A 17323-nucleotide genomic window follows, 5' to 3' on the forward strand; every position below is an offset into this window, starting at 1 on the left:
AAAGACTTTAAAACTCACACTCTAATATCTCAAAAACAATAAAAGATAGAAAAAACATGTAAATTCAAGATTTGTAGGTCAAAGTCTTGTGACTCATTTAAAGTTCAAATGAAGCCTGTATGTAAAACTATGTGGAAGCAGTAAATGTTCAAAAAGGTGTGGGTTCACTCACACTCTCCATTCAAATATATGAGTATTTTTCTGTGTCCAGCTGCAGTTACTTATTGTCTCTACACACCTGACAGTACACATTTCAATCAAACTTTCACCAGGTCATGTGGGTTAAAAGTCTTTGCTTTTCTAAAAATAGACTTGATGAAAATTAGGAAATTAATTTGTTTTACACACAAACTCATCAACAGTTTTCAATTTACTAATTGCAATTCAAGTGAATGGGCGCAAAACTTGCATGATTTTGATGACACAGGTGTGAGCAAGACGATGTCTCACCCTGCAGAAAATTCTCATCCTGTCAATCAAACTTTCAAAATAAAAGCACATCACACTTGTAAGAAATATCCCTCATTTTTAAAAAAACAAAATGAAGGAAATGGATTTGATTATTAAAAACTATTGAACCGGATGGCTTAACTGAGAAATATTAACAATAACAATGATTATCTTTATTAACACTACTTACCTGCCAAGGGCTCCTTAATTCACTTTTAACAAGTTTTTTTCAGCAGCCAAATGGAGACTTCACTTGCAGTGAGAATATCCGTCCCTCTTCTTCCCTTTTTATACTCACCTTCTCTCTCCTTAACACACACAGATCCAGGAGAAGGTTGCAATAATTTAACAATGCCATTGATTATGCTTTTCATTACTGTTTAATATTAAAAATAACTATTTTATGATTACCTGAATGTGTGTTCTCTTATTTGTATGAATAGTTGTTTGATTTTATTTTATATACATTTTATGAATTGCACTTAATTCCTCTATTGCATTCACTTTTTTTTACAGAACTTATAAAACCAGACAGTGATAACCTGCATAAACTTGGCACTTTAAAGGGTTGGCGTACACATATCTTATATATACACAACCCTCCTTTTAAAATGAATTACTCTATTATTAAGGATACTCACCTGTGGGAAGTTCTTATTTCAAATAAACAAATCATAATTATCTCAGAGCAAATGTTTTTAGAGCAGTTTATCTCCCATGTAAACAATCTCCTTCCCCATGTTATGAATTTACTAATCCACTACAGTTTTAAGTGTGGTTTAAAATAACCCACGGTGTGTTCTCCTCTTTTTTCTCTCTTTTTTGTGTGTGTTTTAAACAAGTTTACCTCTTATTTTGACTTACAGCTCTTATATATTCCTATTTTAATGAAATCTCTTCTCTATTTATATTTTATTTGTTTTTTTGAAAACTGCTATTTTAACATTGCTTGTTTTTAGTTTAATTGCTGAATAAAAAAGATGAATTATGGGAAGCCAGCAGTTTTATAAACAATCTCTCTCCTGTCCCTCCAGAGTAAGTGTACCAAATTAATTTTATGGATTTTAATAAACCTGAGATGGATTTTATTATGGCATATTTAAAGGTTTTTACTCACATGGTCTCCATGCACCTGTGCACTTCATAGCACTCATTAAAAGTGCTGTGTTTTAACCCAAACCTAACCCTAACCCTCTTTCAATTACAGTACATTGTCTTCTAATATGTCTCAGGACAGCGTCTGCCATGTTTGCATTTGAACTTCTGTGAAATATTTCCTTAACCAATCAGCCCCATTTTGGCCAAAACTTCAACCAGTTGTTTTAAAATAGGCTGCTTCCTTTTACGCCCCCATTCCCACCTCCTAGTTAACATTTTGTGCAACTAGTTAACTGGTTAATGTTGTGTTGTCCACTAGTGCTACAAGTTAACTAGTAAGTCAAAATACCCTAACTAATGTAACTAGTGGCAATTTGGCACTCGTTAGTTAACTTAATATGGTCAAAAATGACCTTGTAACTAGTGGATATTTTGGCCTTTACTAGTTAACTAGTAAACACTTCAAGTCTCACTAGTTAACTAGTAAGGTAGACCCTAACTAGTTAACTTGTTAGCATTTTTGCCTTGACTCGTTAACATGTAAGTTACAACATGCAACATGCTTCATTAAAGTATACTATACCACTTACTCTTACCAGTGCTACATGTAACAATACTGCTAATAAATATTATTAGTACCACTCCTGCTAATATTAGTACCACCACTACAGTACCACCAGTACTACTATATTCACCACCGATACTGATACTACCACTCTCATTCATTATGTGCAACTAGTGCTACTTTTATAACTACTATCAAAACAACTAGGCTACTAGTGCTATTAGCATGCTAGTAGTGCTAACACTTGCAATGCTATTCCTACACAAGCCTCTATGAAATCTAATTATATTCTACCACTACTACTACTACTCCTAATAATAGTGGTTAATTTTACACCATTTAACAGGCAATATACAGTATTTGAGGGATAATGAATTATGACTTACTTATCACATATGAATGTACAAACCTGAATGTTGATTTAACAATGTCTGCTGTTCTACAGACACCGTGTTTCTAATTGATAGAGACAGACACACTGACATTTGCCCAGTCCTACCACAGCCTCCCTGGAGCAGCTGGGGGTTAAATGCACTGTTGGAGGTGTTGATGATTGTTGGATGGGAGGGGGAGAGTGTCACTCATTCACTGTCCTCAGACACACTGGCAGACTTCCAGTTATTAGGTCAAAGCTCTGACCTTTTGGCTGCTGCCACAGCTCAGCTCTGTGTGGAATGAAGGAGAGAGAAAAAAAACAAAAACACATCTGCAGCTGAACAAGACCTCTTCAATGTCAGGCAGCCCGTGCATGCACATGCACTACAGGAAGCCATTTCCTGTTGTTGTTTTCACTTTGCATTTTCTGGCAGAATGTTTTATTCATTTCCTGGCATGTTGATTAAGTTAATGAAAGGAGAGATGGGAATTGAACTCATCATGTTTTATGGATCAAAGACACAATGAGGTCTGTGCTTCTTCGCCCGTGTTTTTCTCCCAATTAGCCGAGTGGCTGACACTGTCTGGCGGATGCCGATCCCTGTGGCCGATGGGAATCAATATGAGGCATGAGAGAGACACCCGTGGGGGTTTTGTTCATTGGGGTGTCAGAGCCTGCTCTCTGCACTCATATCAGACACTCAGCTTAACGTATTTATTATCATCTGCATCATCTCCTTGCGTGTTATCCCCTATTTTTTTCCTATGGTTCAATCAAAACAGCCTCTCACTTATGCGGTTTCCCAGAGAGGCCTTGGATTACATCAAAGTTGCTGTGTTGTTTTTAGAGTACAAGCTTCAAACAAATTAATGAGCGAATGTTGTCGGCTAATTAATGTCAGCTGATGCGGTTTTGTCTGCACCCAAAAATAATTGCTCCATATCTCCTTTTTTCCAGTCTTAAAATAGCTTGGAGTTTATTATCGGAGGGCAGGATCCCAGATATTGTTCTATGTGACTGCAGTTGTAAAGCGTTTATTTCATTCAGTGCATTTAATTTGAATATGGCTCATTTGAGTTAATTGGCGAACTGCACTGTTCATGAACCAACTCGTCATAGAGAAGGTCAAATGCTAATAGAAGGAGCTCTCAGTGAACTGTGCTGACAAAGTGGACCCTGTGAAGTCCTGCAGGTCTCCTCAAACTGTCTGCCTGTTTGTGGTACTGCTCAGTGTGGAACATGCCGCCTTGCATGCATAATTTTCAGATGAATCCCAGTGCAAAAATGTGCAACAACAGTATGCAGTCTGCAGAGATTAATGTGCTGAAGTCTACTGTCCACAGCTTATCTTATGCATGTTGAGAGGTCCTCTTGTCCTTGTACCAGCCATACTGGGATGTGCTGCTGTGCTACTGCTGCAATCATGTACTCTAGAGGAGCTCACTATGTGACAGAACAAGTTTTTAAGGCTGGGATCAGACTATGAACATTATATTTCTGTCTTTTGAGATGACGGCAGTGTCAGATTAGACAATCATAGAGTTATGAATTCTTGCTGTGACATGGCTCAGAGACAAGACTAAGAATAATATCTATATTGGACAATCCTGCACCACAAAATTCAGTGACAACTGTGGTGGATGGTCTTGTTGAGGTCGAGTTCATGTCCTGTCACAGACCTGCAGTGAAAGGACAGGTTCACAATTTTTCAAGTGTGTCTTAAAACAACAGTCAGGTGTCCATATGAACAGTGAAAGAGGTTTTCCTCACTGTAATCATTCCTCCTGTTCATTCTGGCCATTAAAAGATCCCCTTCAAATGTGCTTTCAATGTAAGTGATGGAGGCCAAAATTCACAGTGTGTCCACACAGTCATTTAAAAGTTGATGTGAAACTTATGTGAGGCTTCATCAGTCTGAGTTAGTCATATCAATTGGATATTTGCCACATTTACTGTCTTTTTAGCATCAAATTCCCTCTTTGTGTTTCCTCGGACAGTGTTTCCATGTTGAGCTGTGGTGGAAGTATAGTAACAAAAAGAGGGACTTTGGCACTAAAAAGACTGTACCATTGAAAGATATCTACTTGATTTGACTCATTTGGACGCTGAAGCTTCATATTAGCTTCAGATAAACTTTTAAATACATTTTTGCACAGAAGGAGGACTGTGGATTTTGTCCCTCATCACTTCCATTGTAAGTGCATTATGAAGGGATCTTCTAATGGTCAGTATGAACAGGAGGAATGATTACAGCAAGAAAAACTCGTTTCAATGTTCATTTGAGCTCCTGACTGTTGTTTTAGACAAACTTGAAAATGTGAACCCATTCTTTAAGGTTAAGCAAAGATACTTGTGGCAAATAAACTATGGTGTAAGGTTTGGTTAGGGTTTGGCAAGTAAAACACTTAGTTAAGGCAAAATCTACTGAAACAATCATGATGCATTAACTCTAGAGAGTAGATGGGTCATTTCTTGAAGATGTTTTTGCTTCTTGCTTGCTCTGTACCTGACTGTAATAGATATTTTGATTCAGACTTTACAGCAGCAGTGGCCCTGTCACTCTGTCTCACAGTTAGCCAATGGTTGCATGTAATTACAGAGTACATCACACCACACCGCTGAGCGCCTTCCCTATTTTAAAGTGGTAACTGTTACCAATATAGTTGGCAGGGTGTGAGTGCACCGTCAGCTGGAAGCAGCCAGCTGAGACTGGCTCCATCACTGCAGCTCTCAAATGGGTTATAGAGGGAAAAGGCTAGAGGAGAAATGCCATGTTTTAATAAAGAAATAATGAAAAAAGGCAAAGCATGCAGTTATTCGTCGAACTAAGATATTTTTACTGTGCTGTTCTGTTTGTACACAAGTGCCTGTGCAAGCAAGTTTTGTCATTTAACACAATACATAATGATCATGCCACCGTACTGTTTACTGACACATAGGGTCCCTTTGTAGCATGATATTTCTGAGCAGGATTGTGTCTGTTTGTTTTTGCAGCATTTTTTAAACCAAATAAAGAGGCCATTGGAGGACAGTGTTATGAAGAACTTCATGAACAAAACTGCCTGTGGAGCATAATTCAGTGGTGAGATGGCAGCGTGTGGCATGTGTATGATGTCTGAAGACATATAGTGCTGATGCTGCTGGCTCTAATTTCTTCATATTTTGCCAGTGACAAATGTAAAATAAGTTTACAATGTAAATTAACTGTATGAACTTTACCAGGACAGTTGTTTCGGAATAGAAATGGTCACCAACACTCACAACAAAGGTCAACGCAATAAATCATCAGTTAAAACACGAAATGTAGCCTTTAGCAGCTAATGGGTACTGGCAGGATGTATTAATAGCAATTTCATGTGATAAATGTATTGTAGGCAATTTATTGGTGAGAGGAAACAGCAGTAATTTCAATGAAGTCTTAAATAGTGGTCTCATCTGCAGAGAACCAGGCCTCAATATTTGAGACAAGCATTTATTGTTAGTTTGGTCAATATGTAATCACAAAAAAATACATGATATCACACATTTTTTTAAAAGGAAGTCTTCTTATTTTCTGATCTGCTCCTGTTTTAATTTGCTGTAAATGCTAATTCAACACTTCCTCCATGTTTACCTGTTGTCTTGATACATTCAGTGTGATGTACACTACACTACACCTCAGCACTGATTCTGCAGTTCTGTTTCTCTTTTTAACATAAATACTGTTCTTTCAGAATTTTCTGTTAACGTTAAGCTACTACCAGTAAAACACTGCACTGCCTGTGGATGTTTCACATTTAAAGCATTCCAAATGCTCAAAGGGCACAATCTTGCTAGGCTTTTAATACGATCAATATTAAAACAGTTCCCTTATATACATGTCACTGATTCATCATGTCTGATAAATCGCTGTAAATACCATATATACAAAACATAAAAAGCAATTATAATTAGTTAGTAAATGAGAGCAGTATTTCTTTGAAAGTCAAACTAAAATTGAATTCTGAATTTTTTTCTGAATACTGTAGACTTTTTGCATATAGCCAGTCAAACCATTGTACTGTCATAAAGCAGTGACATCACTGTTCAGTCACTGGGTGATGGTTACACTAACAGTCAGACAGCACCCTGAGAAACAACAAGGATTCTGTTGGCTCAGACTTTAAGACAGGCATTACACTGGCACTACAGAATTTACAGCAGCCTGATTAGTTTGTCAAGATGCCCTCTGGGGTAAAGCCATATGACAATGAAGTTAGCTGAAAGCTTTGTTCATCAATCATGTGACCCTCATCTTATTTGTCCTTCTAATGGTCCCAGAATGTCTCAGTAGATCTTTATACACTGTTGGTGTGATGGACAGATAAGTTAACAGGAATAAAACTGCCACAGTGATTCACTGGGGAGCTGGCAGTATGGCACACAGGTGATGTACTCACTAGCTGCTTAGCAGAGCAGCTGCTAGCTGTTTTTCTGAGGTGTCTCACAGAGGGCCCAAGTCACTTTGATTAGGAATCCGTTGTGCTCTACTTACAGAGAACAGGGAATCCTCAATCACACTAATTGTGACCATTTTTGTGAAGACTGTTGTCTGGAACCTGGGAAACTGCTACAGAACGTCAGTTTCTTTTGGAAATACATCTATATTGGATGATTCTGCACCAGTACTAATGTTTAGTGCCAATGCAGGAAGTAGTGTGCCCTTTGTTACTTCAACTTAACCATAGTTTTGTTTCTATACCCACAATCTTACTCTAACTTCAACCATACCACAGAAACTAGTTCATACATGCAAAGTGTTTACACCTGTTCAGGATGGCCACACTTGAAGGCGAGGTGAAAAGCCTGACATCTTGAAGGGGCGATAATAAAACAAATGGAGGTGTTTACCCAGGGCCAGCAATTCGGTTCAATCTTGGGCCAGTTTTTTCAGGATTTTTTGTCGGGGGACCATTAATCGGCAGAAAATGTATTTTATTTCATTAAAGAATAAAGTTGACTAATAACCCTGTTTAGCAGGTGTCATGTTTCACATTAGTAAGTGAGGGCTAAAAGAGATACAACCTATTTTAATACTCATTTGGGTAAAAATGACTCATACTTGAATATATGTTCTGTGTTGCACTTAAAAACTAAAGATGTACTTTATTGGTTATTCACACATGACAAATAGTGACCTGATTAATTTATGGTTGATTGAAAGTTCTGTTGTTGTTGCCTGTTTCTGTTCAACTGCCATGAAAATGTAATTTTTGGTTGGTTTATTAGACTTAATTTCAGCAACATGTACTGTTCAAACCGCACAGTGATACCATAGTTTTAATTCCTCTCCTGGTGTGGGGGCAGTATTAGATGGGACAAGTTATTTTCACTGGGATTTACACAAGCCTTGTGTTTATCTTGTTATCTTCAGTACATTTGTAAGAAAGTATATAAAAGGTTTGATGTAAACTATTATAGTCAAAACTTCTGCTTTCATCAGCATTGTTGCTGGAGCTGGATTTGGCCCATGATTCGCTATTTGCTGACAACTGGCCTTCATATAGTCTTTTGTCAAAGGCATTCATGGTGAATAGTGACAGAAGTATGGAATAATAAAGAGAGCCAGAGACACAAGTTCAAACCCTGCCTACTTTCTCACCTCCACACAACTGGCGTACTGCGTAAAATAGGCATGCTTATTGTATTGTTGATTTCAAAGAGTTATCAGACGCAAATCCCTCAAATTGAATGTTGGAAAAATGTGGTGAGCTCTCAGATGCTGTTCAATGATCCAACAAGCACTTTGTTTCAAGCAAACTGCTCCCAAGGCTGGATACAGACATATAGGTGCCTATACAATGAAACGTGTTCATGTAAGTGTATAAGTGTATAGGTGTGTGTGCCAGCATGGTTTGGTGGGTGTGAGAGGAAATAAGAAACCAGAATGAAAAGAAATATTATAGAGAAAGAAAGCAGCAAGGAGAGAAATAGGAGACAAAACACAGAGAGAGAGAGAGACAGAGCGAGAGAGGTACATAGAGACAAAACTGGAGCAGAGAATCAGACATCAGTGCTCCTGCAGTCCCATGATAGAGGCTTCTGCTGAAGTCAGTCTAACAGCTCCGCACAAAAGACTTAATTCTGATTGTCAGCATTAAGTAGGTTTGAAACGAAAGCCGACTAAATGTCCCAGCCACGATTAATTGTATTGAGTTGTTTTGAATGCGTAGTAAGGATGAAAATGGCCTCAGTGCTCAATGCAGTAATTAGAGAATCGACTGCTCTCTGGAACAGTGAGAATAATGTGATCAGAAATCATAATCCATATTGAGCAAGGGCTGCAGTGGGCATTAAACTAGTGGGAACTAAGTAGCTTTAGGACCTAATGAGCATGGCTCACTTCATTGTGACTGATGGCCCCCTGGTTCCTGATGCTTGAAAGAGGAATTCTTGTTCTTCCTGTCAGGTTGGTTGCTATTGCTGGAGCTGTTGTATGTGGACAGTGTGAATCACTGCCTGCCCTGCCCTCTGATGGATGTCACTAGCTCCTGTGAAGACCCTCTGGGCACTAACGGAGCCAGCATGAGTCTAACACAGGAAGCATCCCTCATGCCTCATGCTATGACAAAGTATTTCAACTGTTCAGTTTGGAGTCACTGCAGACAATGCAGAATTCAGATCTGCCAGCATAACTGTTTTTGACAGATTTGGCTGCAAGCATGTTACTTTATGTACAGAAACTATGGTTTCATATTTAAAATTAAAAATGGAGATTTAAGTGTTTTTTTTCCACTTATTTTAGGACTTAGCGAAGATCACAGATCGCAGAAAACTGTGAAATGAAGTCAAAGACAAACTACAGTTTGTTACGATTTTGTGTTTTATCAGTTCTTACATTCATTATAACATTATACTCACCATAGTAATTGCAAAGATCTGGAAACATGGCGATGTTGCTTAAAATCGGTTCAACGTGGAAACAAAAACGAGCAGTCCAACGATCAGACTGACAGTGTCTATCAGACAATCAGGCTGAAGCTGAATAATGCAATTATTTCATTGAACATCTATCATAATTAACAGATTGATTTCCTGTTTCAACTTGGCCTACTGAACTTGTAGTTGTGAGAAATGAGGGATTTTTAGCAACATTTTAAGTGTGTTTATGTATAAAATTTCAGTTTTACCTATAAAGCGGCACCTAACCTGGCTAAACTGTTAGCTAGTTTACAGTTTGTCTGTTGTGTGACTGCTTGTGTTTATTGCCCCATTGGACCTATTTTTCGTGATATCAATTACTTTGTTATCATAACCAATAGAACCAATGGCTACAGATATGAAAATAAGTTCCTTAAAGCCAACCTTGACATTTCTGTAGCCTTGAGGTTTAGGTTGATGCAGGGCTTTGAATTGAGAGTTTGAAAAGCCTTAATGTTGTGAGGCCATATAATTATGTTCTTTAAATTAGCTGCCAAAAAACAAGATAAAACAACAACAACAAAACAATCTGAATGGCTAAGGTCCTGTTATGCTTTGAAAATATCAGTAACTTTAAAGTTAATGTTTTTTCTAGCATTATTAAAGTCACCATCTGTCACCAGCCTACAAGTTGACTCATTGTTTTCTTCACTGTCCTGCAACACAAATGATTCAAAGTAAAAGCACATAAATCTATATAAATCTGATATTTCAGACACTGGTGACGAGAAGCAAAATAAGCTGTTGATTAAATCTGCTGTTGGAGGCAGAATAAAACAGATGAATTCATGTTGCTTCTGTGATATTACAGCAAATAACAGGCACTAATGGTAGCAGTGGTTGCCACCATTGTGGAGGTGCTCTAGAGAATTGGCTGCTGGTATATAATTATTATAAAATATGGAACAAACTGGAAAGAAAAACAGCTAAAAGCTACTAAGTATAATCCACCCAGAATGGATAGAAAAACAACCTTTCACCAAGTGTGTAACAAACCCACAGCATTGTTTCCACATTGTTTATCACCACCTATACGAGTGACATCTGAGCACTTTGTTGACCAGGAAATTAGGTTCACTGTACTGCTTTTGAAGGTCATAAATGCAATGTAAAAGTGAGGTGCATGGATGTTAGATAATTTATTATGAAGCATTGTTTGAATGAAGGGTCCTCATCACATATATTGCATCCCAATGCTGTAAATTTACTTTTTGGTGTAAAAGTCCTGACAAAGTAAGCATACTATACTCACAAAGCATATGTAGATCGAACGAGTTATTGGTGGCTCTAATAATTCTTTTCTTCCATACTGGCCATGAAAGTGATCTTCATAGAGTGACTACATTGTAGAAGGTGGGGGACACCATCCACTGACTTTGCTCTGTGAAGAAACACCTCAGTACTTTCAGCTGAAGCTAACAGGAGGCTTAAGCAGTCTGAGTTAGACAAATCAAGCTTGTATCCCCAAACACTGTCTGCAAAAACACAAAGGGGGGATTTTTTGCAAAAAAGACTCGGTTTGGCAAACTCAGACTGCTGAAGCCTCATAATACACACTAAAAGTCATTAAAAATGCATTAACCCAGTATTGTTTGTGCGCTATATTGACCCAAACTGGGTCAAATTTTAATCCAGTGATTTATTATGTGTAGGACTGCAAATACAGTCCTAGTGGACAGTGGACAATAAGAACAATTACAGTGATCAATAACTCTCAGCATGTATAGACATAAGAGTGTTGATGACAGACAAAAGTTACTTTGTCAAGTTACTCACAGAATTAGCATTAATTAGCTACAGCTGATGTGATGTTTGTCATTTTAACCAGTAAAAATTATGGTTGGTGCCAGCTAAAAATAAGAAGCTCTAAACATCCAGGTAAGAAGTTACCTGGATGTACATTATGTACATTATTCTGTGCTCAATCTAGACGGAGGAGATATAAAAGGTTTAATAAGAATTTCTGGAACCGGGAACCAGGTCCAAATGGAACCAGCTATCTGAATCTAAACCTACTCACAGCTTTACTAGTTTATACTAGAAGTTGTAGACTATCAAGCAGTTTGAAGAATTAGGAGTCACTGATCAAGGCATATGTGTTTAGATACTCTCACATATCCAACATTATACACTCTGCCACAAATGTGTTTTCTAGTTTGTCATTTCATTCTGTGGCTAAAGGATGTGGAGTGAAAGCAGAACAGAGATTTTCCCCTAGATCAATGAACAGTGTCTGAAATGTTTAACCTCATTGCGTGCAGACAGAAGTTCATGGAACACTATATATTCATTATAGTTGGGAGTCTTGGAGTGCCCAGACAATGATTGATTGCTTACGTGTCCTCTGTCTGTCTTCCCATAGGAGGTTATGATGGTGAGGATGAGTTCTGAGCTCCAGGCACTGCAGAGGTGTGAAGATGGAGTCCTGACCTCAGGTGGTTCTTCCACCTCATAATTCTCACCCTATTCACTGTGAGTATTTCATCCAGCCACTGATGTGCTCGCCACCAAGACAATGTGACTGTAGAGACCACATAAAGCCATAAAGGAGTTCACAGATGTCATAGCTAAAGATGAAGCAGGCCAGGTTCTTAGAATTTTGAAACAAGGGCTTGCAGATATGGATTAATCTTCTTGAACTAAAAGATCATGTTATTGAAAAGTCTGATTTTAAGAAGTGTCACTCAGATAGGTAGATTGATACTGGATGATTCAGCAAAACTTCAGTTGATGTTCAGTGACAGCTGTGTTGGATATTTTTTTTTTTTTTTGTCTTTATCATTTTTGCTGCAGTGTGACCACAGTCCTCTGCTGATGATGCTCTCTGTCACATAGTTCTGTCATAACTTTATATATATATATATATATATATATATATATATATATATATATATATATATATATATAGTGAGATATATTCTCTCCTTCTCTCTCTCAACCCAACCGGTCAAAGCAGATGGCTGCCCACCAAGAGCCGGGGTCTGCTTGAGGTTTCTACCCGTTAAAGGGGAGTTTTTCCTTACCGCTGTCGCCAAGTGCTTGCTCATGGGGGAATTGTTGGGTCTCTGTAAATTAAAGAGTACGGTCTTGACCTGCTCTATCTGAAAAGTGCCTTGAGATGACTTCTGTTGTGATATGGCGCTATACAAATAAAAATTGATTGATTAATTGATTGATATTAACCATTGTTGTAGTGGGGTCCTACACAAAATACAGAATTTAGCTTAACTTAAGACCCTTGAAAATTGTTGTGTACATTGACACAAAATTAGATCTATTTACTTTAGGTCTGTTTGCAACCCAGAGCAGATGGGTTTTGCATAAAAAAATTATTTAGCTAAAGCTGAGTTTAGAGTTGGCACAATGAGACACAGATTTCACCCACTGATGTCACCATCACAACACTAGACTGATGTATTGCACAAGATGAGGCCAAATTGTGATAGAAAGCGATGACTGTGGTGTTCAGAGGGTTTGCTGTGGAGATGACTTTGTTATCTGTGTGTTAGTGAAAAGCAGTAGATTACTGAGTCTTTGCTTCATGTATCTTCACCATCAACAATCTCCACAAGTATCAGAAACATTCAGGAGAAAACACAAGCAACCCAGGATGACAAAGAGACACTTGTTGCCTCCACATAAAAGTATAAATCTTTCTTAACTCAGCAAAACCTCTGAAAACTCATTAAACGAGGAACAAATACAGCACAAGCTTATTTATTGTCTAACTAACTGCATTTGCTAATTATGACCATCTTTCCAGGATGCCCCCATTGAGCCAAGCTATCCATACAGCAGTTGTAGGCAAACAGTGGCCCCTGGGCTAAATCCGCCCCACCAGCAAATATATTTGGCCTCCTGATGAAAGCTTAAGTTTGACTTTTATAGTTTACATCAAAACTTTTACATACTTTTTCAAAAATCTACTGTAGAGAACAAAACAAACACAAGGCTTATGTAAATCCCAATTAATGTATCACTGTTTACATCTAATACTGCCTCAACACCAGGAGAGGCCATGGTGTCACTGTGCTGTTTGAACAGTGCTGAAATCAAGCATAATAAACCTACCAGAAATGACATTTTAATGTCTGAATTTTAACACTGTTTTAATTCCACAACTTTAGCCTGTTGGACCAGAAAAGATTAGTTATTCACAAACACAAATAGGTGGCAGTCTAACTTTCAGACTGCCTCTTCCCTCATTTATACCGGATTCTACCAATTTAAGTCACATTACAGACTTGAGGCCTAGTGGCTGAGAATAACTGGCTGTGTTGTTATAATGAAGTGCCCAGCTCACCCAGTGAGGTTGGTGAAGGTCTGGGACATGGCAGAACAGAGGGGTGGTAAAAATAGCATCTGCAACCAAGGATGTGGACCCCAACTGTAATGCCGGTTTTAATTTTGCTTCTATTTCTGCCATTTACAATGGCTTTCCAGGAGAGGTGTGTGTAATGTGGCTGCTTGGGAGCAGATCAGTGGGGATTGGCTTTTATTTAAGATAAATATTTTAGCGGTGGGAAGACCATAGCAAGCACACTTTTCTCAGGAAAGTTGCACACTGACCCCAAAATGTCAGCTCTGAATTGTCTCCTCAGGCTGACATGCTGGGGACAAACAGCACAAAACTGGAATGTCCCCTTACAATGACAGTAAAAGCACCGCTCTTTACTGGTGTTTGCTAGAAATCATGGGTAATGCATGTAAAACATCTTTTCTTGCCTATGTTAAAACAAGTGAAAAGGGGCTGAAATATGAAATGAGTCTTTCTTGCTTCCAGACATGTTGGTTTCTTGTTTCTAGAAAGTTAAGTAGTTGAAATTTTCACAGCAGTTTTAGCACATTTTATCTCAACAGTATTTTAAGACTCTGCACTGCACTGTGTGAAACATCTCGTTAAAAACATCAATCGTACCAGCACAGTGCTGTCTCTTTGAGATGACATGCCTGGGTCAGTAACAAATCCAAAAACACATCTTGTTTCATGGGGCAGTGCCAACTAAACTTTCTGACATATCCAGCACACTGGTGCCAGTGTTCTGCAAATCTCCAAAACCACTCATTTTGTATTGTTGTCGTATTATATCGGAACATTGTCCCCCCAACAAGTCTCATACCTAAATGACAAAATTTCTAGGAATCACATCCATATCGGACAATTCAGCATCTCACAGGAAGAAGAGTTCCCTATCTGTAGCAAGTCTGAAAGTAAGGGTAGATGGGCATGTAGCACATCTAACTTTCATACAGGAGATGAGTTTGCCCCCTGTCACAGACTTGTAATTAATCTTTCCATAACCTGAACCTGAGTACTACACTGATTGCATTGCACTCCTAAAACATCATTGATCAAAACTGATGCAGCAGAACCAGAGATATAACCAGATAACCAGACTCTGTGTCTCTAAATTTTTTTTCACATATGCAGTAGTACTCCCCAATACCTGTGACTTTGTCCAGTCACACTAAGGATTCAACAGTATTTTATTCAATAATGTTTGTAATGGTGTTATGTATATTAGAATATGGACATACAAACATATGTAAGGGAGTTGGAATGATCATGCTTAGGAATATAAAACACAGTTTTCTACTAAAGCAAAGACGCCAAAGTTCTCAAATGTTAAATGCTGTCTAAACACAAGCTGTCGTACAGCAAGTTTGCCAGAAGAAAATGTCTGATCAAAACGATAAGTAAGGAAAACTAATGACATGACACTTTTGGTTTTGACGCTTCTCATTATTCAGTGTTCCGCTGTTATACATTTCAGTTGATACCAGCAAAAGCTATTAAAGAATGTCTTTCATTTTACCCTTCCTGCTCAGTTTCTAACCTTTTCACCAATGTAACATGCAGTGCTATTAAATTCTGCTGGTGGAGGGAAACTAGAAAGTCAAACTTAAAATTATTCAGATTCTGATTATGGAAATTGTTGATTACAATTGCCTGGAGTCAGATAAGAGGACTTAAAGGTTCAGAATGTGTTTAGCCGAGCTCAGCACAAAGAGTGAAAGCAGGTGGAAACAGCTAGTCTAGCTACATCAAAAAGAGACAATATACTTTCCAACAACTCAAAAACTGTCTGATTTAACTGTTGATTTACATGTTGCACACAGTAAACTGTGTAAAATGAAGACCGCACCATTATTATGTAGAAAATAAGCTGTTGTCAGGTCTTGTTGGAGTGTATAGTTCCACTTTGCTCTATTTCTGCCAGCCCCTGCAGACAGACTATGACTGGCAGATCGTGAGGGCCACTAGCCATTAAACAGGAAGCATGTTCTTTCAGGAATCATGCTTCCATTAGTTTCCCATTAGTTGAGATATTATGCAAAGGAAATGAGCATATATATCCAGACAGAGTATAAATGTGAGGCGTCAGTGTGGAATGTGTATTAGAGCAGGCAATAATTCAAGTGGGGTGAAAAACAAGAGCCTCTCACCTACTGCTGAATTTTTCATTGTTATGTGGTGCATTCAAGGACCAAATGTGGGGAGAGGAAATGAGACTGAGACAAAGGAAGTTTTTTTTTTTTTTTTTTTTTTCCCAAGACAGAGAAAAAGATGTTTTTATCTTCCTCCTCAGAGTGTGATGAAACATGAAGTGAACAATAAAGAGGGTAATAGATGTGCTCAATTTTACAAAGCAACATCACTGCTGTTGCAAAAAAATAATTACAGACTATAATCAGGGTAATCATTCTGACTTTTAAAAAGTAACTACATCCAAAATAAGTAACATCAGCAAATTTAAGGCACTGATCAAAACTTAACATATTTTGTTTATGAAGAAGATGGCAGCGGTGACATCTTATCACCATCCTATTGACAAAAAAAGTGTTATACATACATCTTCATTTACCACAAAGTTTCACAATAATGTTAATGTAATGTACTACATGGTGTAGTAAACAGTCTCTGAGTCTAAATGTATGTAAGCAGGCTTGGGGAGTAACAGAATACATGGAATGGCCTCACATAATTAGGATACAAAAAAGGTAACTGTATTCTGTTAAAGTTACAGAAAAAAAAGATATAATCAGATTATTAATTCATTTAGTAAAAATGGGGATTATTAGCAGGATTACAATTTTAAAATACATTTTAAAACAAAGAACAATATACTGCCATGTACTGTAAAAGCCCTAAACATAAGCTGAAAAGGAACAAGAGGGCAAAATAACCAGTGATCCATGATAGAATGAGTAGAGGATGATACTACATGGCATGCACAGGTGCACACAGCGGGCGCATGTACACACACTTCACACACCAATTTATGCTGGGAGAGTAGGCAGGGACGGTCGTTACACACTGTGGCAGTCCAAAAGACTCGGACAAATAAGTTAAAAGAGAGCTTGAGTATATGATAGCTTGTAGTGCACATAATGGCTCTCCACCGAAATGACTGTGTGTGCATAACATGCCCAGAGCTGACAGTGGTTACTGAGCATGTTCAAAACTGAATGAGTTAGAGAAAATTCAGACATATCACGCATATAGAACCGAATAAAAGGACATAGTGGAGCCAATGATGCAGCTGTACATATGTCTGCCAGTACCATTCCTCTGAGAATAGCTGTGGAGGAGGACAAAGCTCTTGTAGAGTGGGCATGAATACCCAGCATGGGGTCTTCCCCCACTGTGACATAAAATATGCCTTTGTGACAGCTTCACGCAACCAGTGGGCTAAACACTGTTTCATCAGAGGCTTTCCCTGAGAATGTTCTCTGTAATGCACATCATGTGCTGTTCACTTTCATTGTAGGTCTATAGGCTACTGCCTAATATGCCTCAATGAAAAGCAGTTTTTTTCTTTAACAAGACTAGGTCAAAACCTAATATATGGCTGGACTGTGTATGGACAATATGCAAAGTTGAGGCCAGACGG

At 38.1% G+C, this 17323-nt stretch overlaps 1 protein-coding gene across 2 annotated transcripts in view; it reads left to right on the plus strand.

Moving 5' to 3' along the window:
* lrfn2b (leucine rich repeat and fibronectin type III domain containing 2b) overlaps positions 1 to 17323 on the plus strand; it is a 171923-nt gene that overhangs the window by 86380 nt on the left and 68220 nt on the right. For both annotated transcript variants that reach the window (XM_044330008.1, XM_044330007.1), the window contains one exon: positions 11791 to 11900. The gene's annotated coding sequence lies outside the window, so the exon portion shown is untranslated. The remainder of the gene's footprint in view (positions 1 to 11790; positions 11901 to 17323) is intronic.

The sequence above is a fragment of the Thunnus albacares genome, chromosome 16 (assembly GCF_914725855.1).
Source record: "Thunnus albacares chromosome 16, fThuAlb1.1, whole genome shotgun sequence".
Lineage (NCBI taxonomy): Eukaryota > Metazoa > Chordata > Actinopteri > Scombriformes > Scombridae > Thunnus > Thunnus albacares.